We start from the raw sequence: 14,412 nt of genomic DNA on the forward strand, positions 1-14,412 counted from the left end.
CACTTTTAATCGCTTAAGTTCCCCACCCTTACAACAAGTAAGCGACGTGGGTCGAACACTTGTACTTAATTTTAATCGCTTAAGTTCCCCACCCTTACCACAAGCAAGCGACCTGGGTCGAACACTTGTACTTAATTTTAATCGCTTAAGTTTCCCACCCTTACCACAAGTAAGGGGGCTGGATCGGACATCCTTTATCTACTTTTAATCGCTTAAGTTCTCCACCCTTACCACACGTAAGTGGCCCGGATCAAGTACTGTAACTCACATAGCATACACACAAACGTACTCTCATTACCCTACAAACGTCAATAATACTCATCCAAGTAAAGCGGCATATGAAGTAACATACTGAATACATAACAACATCTTTCAACAAGCGCATTCCTATCACATATACTATCGTCAACAACCACACAACAGATATATCCAGAATATGCATCACATTAAAAGCAAGGAAAAATATTGTACGAGTTATTACAGACTTAGGATTAATCGCGAATAGAAAAATAAAAAACTATATCCTAAGCTGTTTGGTCATCACCACTCTCCACAGCCTCTCCAGCATTCATATCCTCATCAACTATCGTCTTCTCTGCCTCCTCCTCAGGATTGCTTTTGGCTTCATTGATAAGTTGGCCATCCACTACATCCTTATTCACATCAAACCTGGGATCCGCCACATCGACGTCTTTACAGAAAGAGGCCACCTACCTCAAGCCTTTCTAGAACCCATTAATATGCTCTTGGATGATGCAACCTTTAAGGTCCTCGAGCTCAACTTCTAGGCCTTCATGCTTTTCCTTCAACTCGTCGTAATCAGCCTCAAGGTCAGCAACCTTCACTTTAAAGTTTTCCTCGGAATCCAAGCAGCATACTTTCCAGGTCTCAAGCCTCTTATTCTCTTATTTCCACTCTTCCCTTTCCTTCTCCCACGCTTCCTTCTCCTCCGCAAACTTGTCAACTTTACCTTGAAATTCCGCCAGCGTATCCCGGTTTCCCTCCTTTAACTCCCATTGATATAACGATCCAACCCGACGCCCCAATATCAGCGCCTTGCTACTAAATTCCACCATAGTCGTCACAAGATGGTTAGGCTCCATGCTATCAATTGAATTGATCAGCGTCTTCGACATATTGATCTCAATATCCTTCCGAACAGTCATCTCTGGCAACTCAATCAAGCCAGCCTCCAGTCCTTTTGTGCCACTAGACGACCCCGACCCTAACAAAGTGGCCCGCACTTTCTTCACATCTTTGCCTCTGCCAGGCCTAGCCGGCAACTCGGCCTTTCTCTTTGTCCCACAGTGCACATGCACATCCACCAGTGACTCCTGCAAGTTAGGAACTTTAGTGTTCCCAGCGGCTTTGGCTCTAGCCGCTTTCTCCTTTCGCAGTGTCTGGAAAAGTGTTAGATTCTTTTTTCCCATCTGCGTCATGTGACCTGTAAAGAACAACACACATCCATCAGACCATTCAATATCAAAAATACAAAAAGATACCTTCAATATCAATAATCGGATGAACCGAATTATAAACCCTAACTAAGGCTTTAGTGAGCATCTTATCCCTAAAAAGCATCACCGCATCCACCACCTCCCGGTCAGCCACTGACAATTTCTCCCTCGCCATCCCCTTATATCTCTAAGGGTTGCCGGTCCAGAAAAATGGAAATTTAGTACTCCCATTGTTGGTGTAAAAATTTGAACGTCCAACTTCCTTTACCACCACCTTAAAGAACCCATCTTTAAAATGTTTGAAAGATTGGGGAAAAGCATCCAATCTGTTAATTCCAGGTCGGCTTACAAGCGATAACGACGTAGTCGAAATTTCGGCCTCGTATCAAAGAAATAGAGGAACGCTTGTAGAAATGTTTCCAAGTACAAGGCCATACACAACAACCAGAATGCTTGCAAGTATGCCCAATTGTTCGGATGCAGTTGAGTGGGAGCAACATTCAACAACTGCAATACTCCCACGGTGAACTCGTCAAATGGCAACCAAATATGCAGTTTTGAAAAATGACACATGTACATATAAAAGAACTCCTTGGCAGCTCCATCTCAGCCGTGACAAACACATTCTATGACACTTACCCTCTCTGGCACCACAGTATCCCTTCGAGCGCCCTTCTCAAAGATAGGAGTACAATTCAGCCACGACTTCAGCAATCGCGACCACCGGAATATTGAGTATTGCGTTCGCACATCCGCTGCAACCCACTCGTATCCCACCTTCGCTGGCCAACTACTCTCCACCAACTCCTCTAGTAGATCCTCCTTAACATCAACTGTTCTCTCCATAGGGATCCTCCCCACATTTCCCGGTGGCTCCCTATCACTACTGCCCGATTGACTACTCCTACTTCCCCATAACCGCTCACTACTCAAACTCGACAAGGAAACCCTATCACTACTACTAGACATACTTGTTCTTTTTTAGGATGATGGTGGAAATAAGGAAGATATCGAACAACTCTAACGCACACAAATAACTGATCTCAGATTTCTTACAAATGAAGCAACATGAGCACGCATTCAACAACACCCTCATTTATAGACATGATTCCTAAACGCTACAACCTCTTCCCGCCAAAAGTGATAAGCCATACGAAGCGTCACAACGCACACCAAGGGTCACCAACTATAAAATGACGGTGCAAAACCCCTTTGACTAGACCTCTGACATTTTCCACCCCTCCACCTACCACAAACCTATTCAGATTCCAAGCCTTAACACTGTTCATCACACTTAAAGGCTGGGGGACTGGTGTACTACACCTAGCTGGCCTAACAAAAAACACACCAACACTTCTCATCCTTTGCAGATAAAGATACACCAGCAAAGGCTGGGGGACTGGTTTACTACACCTAGGCGGCTTAGCCTGACTATAGCCGTAAAATTCGTCTACATAACTCCTAAGGACGCAAATAATCACCATATATATATGCTGAGTGAATAAGAGTAACCGGCCTAAACCGCTAAAGAGCAACTTATCTAAGCCGCTAAAGAGCAACCAGCCTAAGCCGCTAACTTAAGAAAATTAAGCGAGAACTTGACAAATTCAAAGCATCACCAACAAAACCCCTAGGGGCCACGATAATCGAACTATGGGGCCTCGGCTAAGGCCCAGGCCCACCTATGACCCAAATAGGGGCCCAACCCACGACGTGGCCAGACATAATTAATAATCTATAAATATGCATGGACCCCAGCAATTAAAGGTACGCATTCATTAATCCCTTAATCACAAGATTTGACTTTCTGAGAGTTCTTTGCTGACTTGAGCGTCAGAGTCTTCTCCGCAAGTAACCCCTCTCAGGTCTAAACCGGTCCAAACCGAGATACCAACAGATAGTATATGCCAGTCGGAAGGAAGCCAGCTGAGGAGATTGCGGATTGAGCTAACATAACATTTGTGTCTGACATCTCTTTTTTGTTCTCTGCAGGAACATTTTTTAATTCGGCTATTTCTGATTCTAGTTTTTAGCCAGCTATTTAATCCTTTTAGCTGATTATTCATGACAACAATTTTGTTAGCCTCACTACGCAACTCCTCAATGTCATGCAACAATTGGTAATAGTCATTTTTATCTTTAGATGACAAGGGACTCACTTAGCTTGATGAGGATGATTCATATCCGGCCATGAGGCATAAATTTGTTTCCTCACTTCCTTCTTGAGATGAAGTGCATGTTGAATCACCATTGTCCTCCCAAGCTATGTAGGCACGTCTTTCCTTGGCCTTTTTCTCATTTTTCCTGTCACCAACCTTCTTCTTGATATGTCCTTGTTTTCCACAATTATAACATGAGAATTTAGAAGTATTACTTGAATCACTTTGTTTAGAAATGTACCTCCTTTGCACTCTTACATTGGGAGACCCTAAAAAATTTCATCCATACTCAAAGATGAAGTGATGATATTCTTAGCATTGCAATCATATTGAACTCTTCTCCTTTCTTCATTTATCCATTCAGTCCAAGGCTTTTCCACCTGCTTACTTTAACCAAGATATTTAGGAGTATATGGTCTATTAACTATTGCATCCAAAATCCTTTTGTCTATAGATTCAGTGAAAATTTGCATCCTTATTTTCCAAAACGGATAGTTTAAGCAACAAAACATAGGTGGTCTATGAATAGAGGCACCTTCAGCAAAAGGGAGTTTATTTTCAGCCATTTCAAAAGATTTTTTTTTATCAAACTTGAATATCTTTCCAGAACATTGACTAGATACCAATTATAGGTTTGAAATGGTGATTTAAGCCAAGAGGGGGGGAGGGGGGTTGAATTGGCTATTTAAAAGTTTTTCGAAAGCTTAAAACTCTTTTCAATTGAATCAAATAGCCTAGAAAGTTAGAATGTAAAAGTTGCAGACCAGTACACTTTCAATCGGTCAAAAAATAAAATAGTAGACTAATTTGTTCTTGAGCTATGAAACAATCAATTAAAATGACAAATCAGTTGGCTAAAATACTGGGAATTTATGCAGAAAATTCGCAGATTTAACTCAAACAATAATCTTTTACATACAAGACTTGTTCCAATCAATATTACTAACTAGTATACAACCTCATATTACACAAGAACACATAAAAACAGAGTAATGAGTAGATTACTTGATTTTCTTGAGTTTTTAAAGTGATTCAAAGCGAGTGAGATGAGGGAAAGAGAATTGCATAATTGTTTTTATACTGGTTCACTCAATCACAGAGCTACATCCAATTTACCAGGACAACCTAAGCCTAGTTTCCACTATATTCAAAATTTTTACAAATCAAAAACCAAGATTAGACATTTGAACAAAGAAACTCACCAGATTTTTGACTCACACCAAAATCTAGTTAACTACCCTGCAAGAATCACACTTATAGACCTGAAATCACATCAGGCAAACAAGTAGAGGCACAAGAACATCAAAACCTGATGGTAATTATCCCTAGCCAACCATACATGTGTTCTTCAAGCTACTCATAAGCCAAAATGCCTCCAAGATCAACCAAGATCTTCAAATTTCACGTTGCAGCTGTGTATTGCAGAGAGAGAGTTTTCCAGAGAAGAATGATAAGATTTCGTGCTCAAAAACTCAGAATCACACCTCTGCTCTCGAAAACACATCATATATAGTCTAGTTTAAGTGAAATCATTTGATTGAATTTTCCGTACAGTCAACTGAATTCACTTGACTTAAGTGAAATCAATTGATTTAAAATAATTCAACTAACTGAATACATTCATACTAGAAACTATATATTGCAAGCCTTTTTAACATATTAAAAGAGACACACTAAGGCACACAAGACATCTAACCTATGTCATATAGCCTACCAACATGATATAACACCTAATCATTACATTTAACACATTATTTCATATTTAATACATTAAAAACATAATCTTCAAGTATCTTCATCAATCTTCAACTAACACATGTGATCTTCACGCACTTGGCTTTATCAATTATTTGCTTCAAGCTTGCTTGTGCCAATAACATAGACCTTATTTTAGATGCATTCGTTCCTAATAGATCAGCCTATAGGAGTATGTTGACAAAGATTGATTAAAAGATTTTGATGATGATAAAGATGCTGAAGAAAACACTTGAAGATATTGAAGACAATATAGTTTATGTTTAAAGATTCTTATTGTAATAGACTTAAACTTTTTCTAGTTAGGTGCTTTTTCTAGTTAGGTGCAAAAATTAGTATGGTAATCGATTACCAACTTATGATAATCAATTACCAACTCAAAAAATTCTACCTATTTAAGATAATCGATTACCACGAATGGTAATCGATTATCACTGGCAGTTATAACTTGGCTCTTGAAAAATGACTTGAAATAATCGATTACCATTTCTGGTAATCGATTACCATGGGCAATTATAAAAATATTTGTTCAAATTTGTACATGAGATAATCGATTACCATTTTGCGTAATCGATTATCCTTGGCAGTTTCAGCTAAACTCTTCATTTCTAACTCAGCTTGCGAAAACCTCTTTAAATAAAACTCAGTTTCCAAACTTCAAACTACCTTTTTAAGATTCAGAATTCTTGTGATGTGACTACAAAATGTTGCTTTGTGAGATTCTTAAAAAATAGCTTTGAAAAGCCTAGTGTGAGTGAGTGATAACTTTTTCTAAGTGAGTTCTTAGAAGATTGAGTGTTGCATTGTTGCTAGGAAAGCTGGTCATCCTCTGTGTGATTCAGGGGGAGCTTTTTGTTCATCTCTTATGGTTGTTCAAGAGAGGTGTTTTGAGTGATTGAGTGATTATGGTTCTCTTATGGTTACTCTTTTGTAATCTATTGTAATCTGATTATTATAGTGATTGAGTTAATCTCTTTGTTTAAGAGATTAGCAACTGGACGTAGGGTCTTTTGATCTGAACCAGTATAAATATCAGTGTGCATCTTCCTCCCTTAACCTCTTTATTTATCTGCACTTGCATTTAGAGGAACTGTGATTTTAAGTTAATCATTTAAATTTTGAGAAAAATTTTAAAACCTATTAAGACTTATGAAAATCCAATTCACCCCCCTCTTGGTTTTTTACCAAAGATTAAATATTCCGCTACGCGATACCATCAGAGTAGTCCAGAAAAGACAAAAAAAATACAATAGCAAGTGGAGGAACTCATGGAGAAAGGATAGGCTAGGGAAAGCTTGAGCCTATTTGCCATGTCCGTAATCCTTATTCCTAAGAAAGATGCATCATGGAGGATGTGCAATGGCTGTCAGGCCATCAATAACATCATCATCAAGTATAGACATCCTAATCTTAGACTTAATGAATTACTTTATGAAATGCATGGTGCTTGCTATTTTTTAAAGATAGATTTGAAAATTAGTTATCATTAAATTATGGGGAGAGTGGGAGATCAATGGAAAACTACTTTTAAAACTAAAATTTAGTTTGTATGAGTGAATGGTTATGCCTTTTGGGCTAACCAATGCACCAAGAACCTTGATGAGATTGGTGAATCATGTGTTATAGAATTTTATTGCTAAGTTTGTTGTTATAACAAAACACATGATTCACACATGAGCCACTTAAGGAAGTTTTAAAAGTGCTTAGGAAGGAGAAACAATGTGCCAATATGATGTTGTACATCTTGAAAATTGTACATGATTCATTTACATCTTGAAACAATGCATTTTTTGTACAAAAGAAGTTGTGTTTCCTAGGGTTAGTAACTAGCTCAAAAGGACTGCAAGTTGATGAAGAAAACATTAAGGCCATTAAGGATTGTCTCACTATTGAGAATGTAAGTAAGGTGAGAAGCTTTCATGGCATGGCTAATGTTTATAGGAGGTTTGTCAAAGTGATAAACAAAAAAAACCAAAAAAAAAAAACTAAAATGATAAAAATTTCATGGAACGTTGTCAAATTTGATAATGTTGTCATTAGCACAATCAAATTAATACTTTTTATCTATAACAACTACAGTAATGTTAAGAAAGTAGTCAACAAAATTGAAAGGGTAAAGTCAACCATAAGTTGTCTCCCAAAGAACACATAATTGATTTCTAACAAATTAGTTCTTATAAAAACTATATAAAAGGGTTAGTCAAATAAAATAATAATTGGAAGAAAGAAATAAAATTAGAAAAATAAAAAATAAGATAAAATTAATAGAAAGAAAATAGGTTGATTCCACTATTTTGAAAAATAGGATTCATCATTGGTTTTCTAAAGATTATTGTTATTGATTTCGTGTTTAAGATTTCAAATTAATCAATGTAACCTCTCAATTAATTTGTTGGCGTCCTCAATTTTAACTAAAGTAACTTCTCAATTAAAAGAAAGAACTTTATAGCTTAATAATAGTAAATTTAACCAAAGTAACTTCTCAATTAAATATTATTGTGCCTAATCTTGTCTATTCTGTTACCTCTTATATCTAGTAACTTGTCACACATCCAAGCCATCATGAGCATTCAAGGGCTGAGAGAGAGACTTCTTCTCCAAGCATGCATGTCATTTCAACTAAAGTTTCATGTGCATGTGCATTAGTGACATTCTCTTCTATAGAAAAGAGTCATATGGCACTTTGTAGAGTTTACTCTTTAAATTTCTAATAGAATGATAATTTTGAGATCACTCCACTCTTCTATTATTTTGAGAGCACCTAAGCTAGAGGCTTACAACATTTCCTCTAACTACCTTCCACTAGCCTAGCTTCTAGTCTAGTTCTTCTTTCACCACTACAAATATCGTTGCTAGAAGAGCTTTAAACACTTGTCTCCATTCCATTTTTGCCGCCTATGGAGTTTCCTCCTTCCATCACACGTTGGAGCTCCATAAAAAACGAAACTAAGATTTGAAAATAGAGATCGAAGTCATCATCATAGTTTATTTTCGAAAACTATGAAAAACCATAAAGATAAAGAAAAGTGCACGAAAACCAAATTTTGGGTTTGAGAGTAGGTTACGTGTAGGGAAAGTATGAGCACCCTACAACGACCGTCCAAAGGTTGTACCTTTAATTAAATTTTCAAAAAACGATATGTTTATTTTAAAATATTTATTTTCCCAAAAAATAAAGAACTTGTTAACCAAAATTTTTTTTTGAATGAAAAGGACCCGCCCAACAAGGGTTAACCTTGGTCCTACTTATTCTCATCAAGAATGAGAAATCAGGACTACATAGTTCTTTGAAAAAACTTGATTGGAATATTGATTTAATTTAATTTAATATTTTTGAAAACAAGTGTCATGCTTCACGAGCGATTGAGTAGAACCAAAAAGTTTTTCATGTTTAATATTTTGAAAATGGTTGTCATGCGACGCGAGCGGTTGAGTAGACACCAAAAGTTTTTTTATATATTTTTATTTATTATATTTTAATATTTTGAAAATAAGTATCATATGACGTGAACAGTTGAATAGACACTAAACAAGAAAAAAAATTAATGTTTTTTTTTCTAATTTTATCATTTTTGAAAACTATCTTAATTTTTATTTCAATTTAAATATCTTTATTAGAAAAAAGTGAGATATAATAAAATTGGTGGAATAAAAATGAAATCAAAAATATAATGTGTGAAATGTTAACTTGGAGAAAATGACAAAATTGGAAATAAAACACATAAGTAAAATAAAATTAAATGCATGAGGATCATTGGATTGGAGAGTGCATTAAACAAATTAACAGTCCAAATTAAAAGCAAAGGGACTACGCTAATTAAATTGTGGAGGTGCATAAAGAAATATTTAAATCTGCAAAACGCTAAGTCGAATTCTCTTTAATTCCACCAAAATTAGACCGTTTCTTTCCAATTATCGTCTTCAACCTCATGTTGCCGACTCATCCATACTCATTGCAAGGTTACCGGCAACGAGTCAACCATACTCACTGTACTGTATTACACATAATTGTATTGTTTATATTAAAATAAACTGAATTGGTTATATTAGATATTCAATTGTATTATTGTCTAGTTCAGTTATTAAAAACTAAATTTAGACGAGTTAAATATCCTCTATGACTGAACTGAGCATTTTAGTGTTTTTTTCGTGTTTCACACTTTGCTAGTAAGGTACGACATCGTATTCCTTCATCTCATATACACTATACACAAAATTCGTTTGTTCTTTGATTGCTTTTTTGTTCATTTCATATATAATAAAAAAAAGTATGTAATATTCTTTAGGTTATATTATAATAATAGATTTAAGCGACAATTTTATGGTTATTAATTATTTCATTTTATCAAAAATAGTATGTAATATTTTTTTCATTTTATAAAAAATTAGTGTTATATGTAATTTATATTAATTAATGTAATTATCTATGATAAAGAAAATTTCATACTTCCAACCCTTATTTCCTAAATATTTTTTCAGATATCAAACATAAAATAAAATCTGCCTCTTTTAATTATAGTTTTCTCTTTTCCTCTTAAAATCAAATGTGTTTTCCTTATTTATATATTGTTCCTGTGAAGACAAATAAGATATATTAGGGAACACAAATAATGCCTTACCTCAATCCTTGACCTCTCGAGCCGGTTCCTTCTCGACTTGCACATGACATCTGCTAGCAAATACGGTTTGGGCCCTTAGGGGGTTACTTGCGGAGAGGGCTCCGATGATCAAGTCAGCAAAAGGGATCTCAAAAGTCAAATCTCATATTAGGGAATTAATGAAAGCGTACCTCTTAATTGCTGGGGTCCATGCGTATTTATAGAGTCATTAATTATGTTGCCATCCTTATGTGCTGGGCCCCTTTGGCTGCGTTAGGCCAACATTAATATTCTAGATGGGCCTGGGCCAAACCCAAGTCTTGTGATAGCGTGTTGACATTAGGGGCCTTGCTTATAATATTCTAAGTTTGGAGTTAGCAACTCTTTATCACGTATTATCCTTTACAGTAGACGACTTCGGCTGCTATGTGATCTTGTTTGACCGGTTACTCATGTACTGTTTGTATTTGTGGGGCTATACCTAGGCGGTTTTGGCCGTGTAATTATCCTAATGTGCCTAGGTATAGTATATATATATATATATATATATATATATATATATATATATATATATATATATATATATATATAATAGTGTAGTTAAGTTCAAAAATAATGCAGTTCAGTTCAAAAATAGTGCAGCTCGTAAAATAGTTCATCTTATAATAGTTCAGTTCATGTTATAGTGCAATGCAAACAAGTTCAGTTTGTTAGAAAAAAAAAACAATTTAGTTTAGTTCGTTTGAATTGTTTTTCAGTTTAGTGTAGTTCAGACGAACAAGTTCTTAGTTAAGTGCATTTCAGACGATCAAGTTCTTAGTTCAATGCAATTTTTAATGGTTCAGTATAGTTCAGTACGATTTGTCTAACCCTAGGGAAAACATTAATAATCAGCGACGTCATTGCCTCGTCAAAGAAAACACCACTACCACGACTACCAAGTTTTGAATGAGCGCTACCACCACCACTCTTTTCGCCGATGATAGTTCCTATTTACTATCATCTTAATTTTTCAATGGATTACTTAAGAAATTAGTTCTTTTCACATCGTCTTTGTACAATTAACCATAACATACAACAATGAGCATTGTAGCAAAGTTAAAAACATGTACCTTAATTATTCTTATAAGACCCACTTTTTTCTGCTCCTTATGATGGCGTAGCCTTAACTGTTGGGCCTAAGGCCAACACATAAGGTGCCCAAAACCCCTTTCCTGACCTAAACCTCTCATTCTGCCCCCATTTCGCAAGACAACCCTTTCTCCTCACACACTCTTCTATCTATTCAGCATCATGCTAAGGTTTGAGCTAGTTTCCTCTACGGGTAAATCGGAAGCCCCCTTAATGTAAGTCGAACATCCCTTTTCTACCTTTTCATCGTGTGTGCGCCTGTACAGTATAGGGTTTATCCCTATAACCACATCTTCATCCTTGTATGTGTTTTTCAGCTCCTTAATTACTTCCTGAAGCTGTAGCGCTCTTTCTTGGGGCACTGTTGCTTTTGCTAACGTATTCTAGGTAAGAGAAGCTAGGCTTTTACTGTTTTCAAGTTATTTTGAATGTCAGGTTTGTTTGACACTTTGGATGGTTGATGTATATTGTTTATTGCGTGATAACATGTTGCTTGCAATGTTATGATGGTTTGACTCTGGTTTTGCACGAGCGATGGTAGTGAGTTCTGCTGAACTCGCCTAGGCGAGCGGGTTGGTCGCTCAAAATAAAAGCTTTCGCTTAAGCGAGAAGCTCTCGCCTAAGCGAGAGCAGCAGCAGCTCACCCCCTTTCTTTGTTTCGAGGGCTCGCCTAAGCAAAGGCCACTCGTCCTAGCGAGAGTAGTCTTGCTTGAGCGAGACCTCGACGTGCCCTCTGTTTTGATTCTCGCCCAGGTGAGAGCAGGTGGCATGAGGGAGGGATTCCTCTCGCCTGAGTGAGATATTGAGTTGAGTGTATATGAATATGCTTCATATGATTGGATAATGTGTGCTTTTAACAGTTCAAGTTATGATGCCATATATGCCTCGTGTGATATATTGGGACTGGAATTGATGATTTTAGTATGATATTTCATATGGAACATGATTGGATGGTTGGTTATAAATGTTGGCATGAAAATGGTATGCATGATAACTTTATGCTTGGTTGGCGAGACATGATTTTGGTGTGGTTTAGCATGTAATTCCATGAATATCTAGGTGAGATCTCATGGTGGTGCCTCATTGGTCAGGACATAATTCCAAGATAGTTTCGTGGTGGTGCCTCATTGGTCAGGATGTAATTCCACGATGGTTGCGTGGTGGTGCCTCATGGTTAGGATGTAATTCTGTGACCCCTATTAGTAGGAGCTTATGGTGGTGCCTCATGATTAAGACGTAATTCCATGAAGGTTCGTGGTGGTGCCTTATTATATAATTTAGTAAGGATTCAAGTAAGGATTGCATCCTAACACTCTAAAGAGTAAGTTAGTCTCAAGTAGAGCGTACTGACTCAAGTGGTGAAAGTAGCAGAAGGCCCTAGTCTCTGGCAAGATAATGACCTTAGATGTTTCAAGGCTAACCTTGTGAGTGGTAGGGTGAAACCAGTGAATTTGACTGATTATATGTATCCGGATAACCGTGTCTTAGAGTCTTAGTGTTTTTCTTGTCGGTTATTATATGTTGGGTTGATTTATGTATCATGGACTTTTAAATTGATGCAATATTATGATAAAACCTTTTTTCACTATAGCTTACCCTTTCTGCTTTCTTGTGTGTTGTATGTGGTTTTCTCCTTTTACGATGATCATCAATTTATTGATGTGAGCAGATGTGGGAACCCCTAGTGTTAATCAGGGTGATGGAAATTCCGCTTTGTAGCCCGGCTTGTGGTTGGATCTCATTCCTTCAAGTACCACTTGCAGGCCTTAGTTTTCTTTCTGGTATGTTTAGATGACTGTAAGATCCTTATACTTTAAGCCTTGCGTTCGTTTGATATTTAATTTATGTAATGTTTTATTTAAATAGATTTATCTATTAAAATGAGATGTTACATTAATGGTATCAGAGCAGTTCGTTCTTAGGATGACCTGAAGGTGTGGGTTTGTCATGCCTCGCAGGCATAAGTTGTCAAGTCTAGTCGAGTTTGTCAATGAAACTAAAAGTTTTAAGAACAGAAAATGTCTTGATAAAGTGATGAGGGTGCACACTCATGACTAGATCAAAAGTTGTTTTCCTTTCTTAATTCTTATGGTTCGGGAAAAGGAGGGTGACAGACCAAAGGTTTGGTTGTCTGTAGATGATGGAGTGTTACCTTGTATGTTCTTGTTTGTCCTGTTACGGCTCTGTGCTTTGTGTCTGGTGTTTATAGCGATGAGGGAATGCAAGTTCAAGGTTGACTTGACCTACTTACCCTTACAAGGATTGGTAGGGCCTATGAGACAATCTCTTATCTTAAGGGTGTGAAGGTGTAGAGGGTTGTATATCGATAGATGATCAAAGTTGGGTCTTGGTTTAGAGAGTGGAGAAATGATGTTGAAAGTTAAGAAACAACGTTTTGGGCCGAGGGAGATACAAGATCAAGTTCTAAGATTGTACACCACAAGTTTTACAAGAAGAGTTGAGTTCACATATTAGTATGAGAAGAGATATCGGTGCGTGCTCGTGTAGCAAGGTTTGAGGAATCAACGTGGCTTTACCTCTATACAATGCCTGAGGTTTGAAGTGGAACATTGTGGAAGGTTTGAGGTTAGGTGTAGAGGCGATGAAGTGTATAGGTGGTGGATCTCTTGGTGCGGAATGGATGAAAGCTCCATGAAGTAGACATGATCCATTGAAGGGAGTGGAAGCAAGTGTTTAAGGCTCTTACTAAGCATTGGCTTTACTAAGGTGTTTGAAGGTTTAGCTTAAGAGAAAGCTAAGGGAAGGTGGCTAGAGGAGATGATTCAATCCTCTAGCAAAGGAGACTCTCAAATACAATAGGGTGGAGTACTCTCAACACTATGCTTCTATTGCAAAATTCAAGAGTGTCTACAAATGAGTGAAATTTTGGCTTTTATATGAAGCCATTTACACATGAGAGAGGAGAGCCATTGGATGGAGTGGGCCTTGATCTTGGCCCTTAGATTAAGCTTGGAGAAGGAGGCTTGATCTTGGCCATTGGATGATGCCTTGGAAAAGGATGAAGCATTCCTAACCCTTGGATGCTTTGGATCCATGAGGTGTAGGAAGAAGTGTTGACTTCAACGTAGTCCACCTTAGCTCTTTTGATAGCTCATGGCCAAATCTCCTATTGGGCTTAGTCAAGCCCAATTTATCAATTGAACTACTCATTGTTTGACTTATTATTCTAGAAAGCAAAGCCTAAATAATGGGCCAATATTATTGCTATTTTATTGCTCTTTGAGACACATCTTCAAATCTTCACATCTTCTTTGGCCCATGTGAAGAGTGTGAGAAGCCCATATGGGTTTG

The sequence above is a fragment of the Vigna unguiculata genome, chromosome 11, assembly GCF_004118075.2.
Source record: "Vigna unguiculata cultivar IT97K-499-35 chromosome 11, ASM411807v1, whole genome shotgun sequence".
NCBI lineage: Eukaryota > Viridiplantae > Streptophyta > Magnoliopsida > Fabales > Fabaceae > Vigna > Vigna unguiculata.